This window comes from Miscanthus floridulus, chromosome 1, assembly GCF_019320115.1.
Source record: "Miscanthus floridulus cultivar M001 chromosome 1, ASM1932011v1, whole genome shotgun sequence".
NCBI lineage: Eukaryota > Viridiplantae > Streptophyta > Magnoliopsida > Poales > Poaceae > Miscanthus > Miscanthus floridulus.
This window is the reverse complement of record NC_089580.1, coordinates 18,343,529-18,349,702: the sequence shown is the minus strand read 5'-3', so window position 1 is coordinate 18,349,702 and position 6,174 is coordinate 18,343,529. Positions and strand designations below refer to the sequence as shown.

Sequence of the window (6,174 nt, the reverse complement as noted above, 5' to 3'; positions counted from 1 at the left end):
TTGGTGACTGTTGTCACTTCGGGTAGGTACGGCATCTGCAGATGTCTAGGAGAATGGTGTATATGATTCTTGAATGAAAACTTCTTTTTTCTATCCTTGATTGTGAAGCAGATCTTGGCACTGTCCGCATAGACGATGGCTTTTGCAGTGCTTAGGAAAGGTCGGCCCAAAATAATGGGTGCCCATACATCTCCACCTATTTCCAAAACCATAGAGTCTACGAAAACATATGATTGTCCCACTCGAATAATGATATTTTCAAGAATCCTCTAGGGGTAATAGAGTGACTGATCTACAAGCTGCAAATGCATATTTGTGTACAATAAAGCATCTCAATTAATTCGATCATAGATTACCTTTAGCATGATGTTGACGCTTGCTTTGAAGTCATAGATAGCTTCTTGGAAAATGTGAGGTCCAATGGCGATGGGGATAATAGGTCTCCCTAGGTCGCTCTTCTTTTTAGGCAAGGTATAATCTATCCACCTTCCTATCGATGGCTCTATGTAGTAGTAAGCTGCATTATGAATATCGATAAGATTTGCAGTTTCTAAATCTTTCGGCTGCCCCAGAATCTTACCTTTGTCGGATGGAGGAACACCAGCCGCCAACTGAGCTATTTGTGATTCTATCATTTTATTAAAGCTATGTTGGTTATCAATGGCAGAAGCAAAGCTATCCATTCTATTATTTATATTTTCTACAATTTTATCATTGATAGCTACCTTCTTAGATAATCCTTCCATAAGTCTAGATTAGCCAGCAATTAATTTTCTCAAGGGTGGTTGATTGAAGTTATTATAATTATTACCTTGATAGTTACCTTGGTAGTTTGGCCTCTGTTGCTGGTTCCATCCTTGATTCTATTGAGGACGATAGTAGTTATTGTTGTTGACAAAGTTCACATCCTCTTGGGTTTCAGGACAGCTGTTCGCTGAATGCCCAGTGTTGCCAAATACTTCATATGTCATGCGAGAATCATGAATGTGCATGACTTCTTGCTTTTCATTAGCTCGGTCTTTGAGCTTCTTCATCAGTAGGTCCATCTTGGCAGATAGCATGTCTACCTCCTTGAGTTGATGCATATCTCCACCTCTCTTGCAGGTCTAAACATGTTCTTCATTCCAGCCTTGGTTAGAGGCCATCTTCTCCACAAAAGTGGTCGCTGCTAGAAGTGTAAGTGATAAGAATGCACCTCCAGCAGCAGCATCCATGGTCTCATGGGTACTGTTGGTCAATCTATGGTAGAACAACTGCATGAGTAGCCAATTCTCCTGTAACACCTTGAGTGTTATGAGCTGACTTAGCACCTAAGTTAAGGTCTCGGAGAAATCAAGCCGAATGGGTTTTCAAAATTTTAACAAGTTAGAACATGTATGAAATGAGAAAGTGATCTCAGTAAACAAAAACAAGATATAACTTATGTATAGTGTTTATGTAAAATGATGAGCGAATAGGGTAGATAAGAATGCAACTGTAATTTTCGGAAGTGAATATTGTAATTAGGGTTTTTGGGAGCTTAAACATCGAATCCGTGATTTAACGGGAACTTTTGTTGAATCGGCAAGAATTTGGATTGTGTTTAAAATATCATTTTTGATGAATTAAATTGAGCAAAATAGTTAAAAGGTGCTCAGATGTTTTGCTCCTATGGGTTAGTAGGAAGTATGGGTTGGTCGAGGTTAATAGGGTTAGGCCTTTTAGAAATTAGGGCAAAAGTGTTAAAAGTTGCTTAGCTCCAATCGAAGCTTTCGACTTTTCGAAGTTGGAAAAAGGAAGTAGACAATGCTGTTTTAACATATAAATTCTAACAAAAATTGTTAGGTACCAACTTCATGTTCTTGTACTGTTGGTTGTCCCTGAGTGTGCACTTGAGCATGGCTTAGGTGGTAGTGGTGTTGGGCGTTACGATACCCTTGTAAATTTGTTCTAACTTCGTTAAAGCGTGTCTGAATCGTGTCGTTGGCGCTCCATTCATGAATGGACATTTAGAGCAATGAGACCATGTTGGCATACATCTATCATCTCCTCAAGTTACTCCTTGCTCTTGGTGATTGCTTCACTAGATAGTTAGCACTGCTGACTGTAGGATAGGGAAATTAGTTGAACTTCATCCAGGATCGTTAGTAGTTTTTGGCTCTCTTTAAAAACCATGCTTAGCACCATTGGTCCTGTGTGTGTGGTCACCATCCGAGCATGAGCACTGCCGCTGTAGACTTCCAACTATGGTTGGGCCACTACTGCTGGGCAGCTTGTGGCTGGCTGACGCCGCACGGCCTTGCCCCAGGCGACGGCCGGTCCCAGCTGGCTGTGGCTAGTCCCGTTGCTGCACGCGTGCCACGCTCGCACGGCTGGCCACTGGGCCATGCCATGGTTGCGGCTGCATCGCACGATTAATGTGGTGCTCGCCGCGCCCCTCGTCCTACCTACCCCACCTAGTCCTTAAGCTAGAACCTTGTCGTCGTGATGAGTCGAGGGTCGGACGCAGCCTCGATGGGACATAACTTGCCCTATTTTGCTCGCTAGCCAACATAGGTGATCTCGCTTGGGTCCTGTCGCTTGTTGCTATGAACATCACACCAAGCTACCTGGTCTCGTCACCTGTGTGCATGAGCTCGCTCAGCCACCGTCGACCGGAGCCCCGCTTTAAAATGCCCTACCGCTCTAGCTCATCCGCATGCTTTTCCCCATGATGTGGCCTCAGCCTAGGCACCGTGCCCCACCTCTCAAATTCACATTGCCCATGGTTTCTCAGCCCATCTCCTCATGTTAGTAAGTAGCAGGGAGAGTTAGCTAGCCGCCACAACTACAACTGGCCATGGTAGAGTCCTACGCCGCGATAATCCGATGATTAGCTCGTCGTTGACCATGTTCGCCGTCGTGACCTTGGACTAGGGAGAGAGGTAGGATTGGAGTGGTAATAGTTCAATTGCTTGTGGCTCTAAACTTGCCTTGACTCACGCCCTCTAGTGCTTGCGCGGTTTGGCCACGAAGCTCACCATCATTGCAGTGATGCTACTAGTGCTTATTTGCTAACCCTATCCCTCTGATGGTGCCATAGGTCATCGAGATGGCAATGCCACCATCACGATTAGCCGCTCACCACTACGGCTCTCAGTAGTGCACCACCAAGCCTCTATCCAGCGCCTACCCCTAAGGTTTTAGCCATAGGTAGTGGTCAGTTCATGGTTGCTATCGCAGTAAGTCTAGCATGATCGATGCAGCCGCCGGTGCGCCATGCCATGGCATGTGGGCTCACTAGGAACCTCCCCATCGTGAAGACAACTCTCTCTGAGGTGTTTTGTGCAAAGACCTAGTTTAGAGAAATAGTAACTCACTGCGTTGTTTGATTCCCAAATAGCATAGGCCCTCCTTTGCAAAAACGGTCACGCGCGTGGGCTCCCCCGCCTTGGGCCGTTGCTGAGCCAGCTGTTGTGCGCGGCCACATCTTGTGTTGGGCTGTTGGGCCGAGTAAGTGGCCGCCGGCCCATTTCTTTTCTAAAATGTTTCCTAATTTAATTGCTAAATGCAAACTTGTAAATTCAATAGAAAATTTTGTAGTTAACCAAAAATTGTGAAACCAATTTTGTTAAGTTCATAAAATTATGATCCATCTACTAGTATATTTTGTTCACCTAGTTTCATAATACTTTCAAGAGTAACCTAATTAATTTGAATACTTAATGTTGCAAAAACACAAACTTGTAGGAATTGCTATGGCAAATTGGTAGTAGTGTTGGCTCTTGAATTTTTACACCAAAATCCTAACATTTTTAAGCGCCTATGGTAATTTTTGTGGCTCTAGAATAATTGTTTGCTAGGATAGCTAATGAGACCTAGTTCGAATGTATATAGATATTAAACAAAATAAAGAAATACTTTGAAATGGTATAACTAAAATATTATGGTAAAATAGCGCATTGTCGACAACATGAGTACGTAGCTTAGTATGTTAGTCATTAAAGCTAGCTCATTGGCTTAGCAATGTAATCATATTTTAGAGTGGCGATTGTCATGATTATTTATGTTTCTGTGCTGCATCCACGAATGTCATAATAGGAACCATGATGGATCGTGGTTCCTATCGGAGTAGCAGAAATGATGGCATCTGGATGATCATGTCGCCACAATGGAATGTTAACTGTTGGTTATATCCTATCTAGGCAAGCCCGGTGCATAACCCCTATTTTCTACACTTTAATTTATGCTTGTGCATTAAGTTTTAAGGAGTTGAATGAAAACCACTTGCATATATATATCCTTATCCTATGAGTCCTACTAGTATGTCAGAATCATGTAGATGGCTATGCTATAGGATTCGGTAGAAGTCGAGTGATTACATATCACTCGCGAGAGATAGGAAAAATATTATTGTTGTTATTATATACTATCACATGGAATATATAAGGATGATAATTGGAGACCGGCGAAAAGGTACTTTGGATCTGGACTTGGTGAGGCATTCGAGTGAGGCTCGAGTTGCATTTGTTCTGCCTGTGTCAATTGAGGATGGTAGTCAAGTCACAGACTTATTATCCTGAACACATACTTGCTTATGGGATTGGGAAGGCTGGTTACGCTCTTGTTGTGGGTTCTAGCTCTTTTTGGACCGACCGATTGGAGGTGGGGAAAGGTGGAGGTCTAAGCACCACATTGAGATCGGGTCTCAAGTGTGGGGGCTTGGAGTCCAAGTTTGGATAGGAACCTAGACCCCATAATAGGAGTGGAATGGGTTGGTCTTATTTGTGCCTAGGGTACAAATGGGACGTGTGTTTTGGGGTACCTAGCCGGGATACATTGATTCATTATTTGTCGTTTCTGTGAGACGGTACCGACTTGGCTATGGTCTAGCACCGTAGTAAGAACTGGAATATGAAAGATGGTAAAATGGTTCTGATTGCTCACCACCTGCTTGAAAGTAACATTGGTGCTTACATAGAATGGATAGTTAATGGACTAATGATGACTGCTAATAAAATTTAATGTAAGGACGCACATTTAGTAATGGTTCCGCAGATGTAATAACCCACAAGCCAAATAAGCCTTGCATATCCTTAGAGTCTCTTATTTTCCTCCTGTCAGGTTAGTCTTGCTAAATACAATCGAGTACTCAGGGTTTTATTCCCCCTATTTCAGGTGACCGATGGATGGTAGATGACTTTTGTGTGTGGAAACCTTCTGGTGGGCTCAGAGAGGATTCCTTTCACGCTATGACCGTAGTGTTTATTTATAACCCTCACTAAAAGTTTTAGAAGAAAAGTTTTATGATTCACCATTAATCTTTATTTCTGCTGTAATTATGATCATATGTTGGTCTCCGCTGCAAGATAAAAATGTAAACCTAAAATATATAAACTCTTGTACATGTAAAACTGTCTTAAATTATGCTATTGCATTCAACTTGTTTAGGTACTCTAATGTTGTAATAAAGTGATGTAAGAAATGATTAAGAATGTTTTAAGCTTTGTTCTCTCATTTATGATCCTAATGGAAAAATATTGATTTTTGAGTTCTCCCTTGGGTTATGTTCAATGGAACAGCACGATTTAGTGCACTCTCTTAGGTACTTAGTGTCTAATGGAAGACAAGCACTCTTGGGAGGGCATTAGATCAGACGGTTCTGCCACATCTCCATCCCATGATGAGGACATTCTAATATATAGTCTTGAAAGCGTTCCCATGCCTTAGGGATAGATTCATCATGTTGTTGCTGAAAACTTGAAATTCTCCCACATAGAGCATTGGTCTTATCTGTGGGAAAGAACTTTGCTAGGAAGACAGTGGAGCAGTTATCCCATGTAGTGTTTCTATCTTTGTTGGCATAGAACCACTGCTTCGCCTTCCCCTAAAGTGAAAATGGGAAGAGGCGAAGTAGTATAGTGTCCTAGGTAACTCCTTTGATGGTGAAGGTGTTGCAGATCTCTAGGAAGTGTTGGAGATGTGCACTTGCATCTTCATGTGCCTTTCCATAAAACTGGTTTGCTTGCATCATGTTGATGAGAGCTAGCTTGAGCTCAAATCCATTATCTCCAACATTGACTGTCGGTCCAGTACGGATGTTGGCCGTAGTTGGAGCAGAGAATTCATGGAGAGTCATGTTAGCCATGGCTTCAAATTCTTGTGTTAAGCTTCTGTGGCAGAACCGCCTGATCTAATGCCCTCTATAGAGTACTT

The 6,174-nt window shown here is 42.5% G+C and overlaps 1 non-coding gene across 1 annotated transcript; it reads left to right on the top strand.

The window, feature by feature from the left end:
• Positions 1-5,633: 5,633 nt before the first annotated feature.
• On the top strand, positions 5,634-5,742 carry LOC136511428 (small nucleolar RNA R71). The gene has a single exon (XR_010772701.1). It is a non-coding gene; the product is annotated as a small nucleolar RNA R71 (small nucleolar RNA).
• The last annotated feature ends 432 nt before the right edge of the window (positions 5,743-6,174 follow it).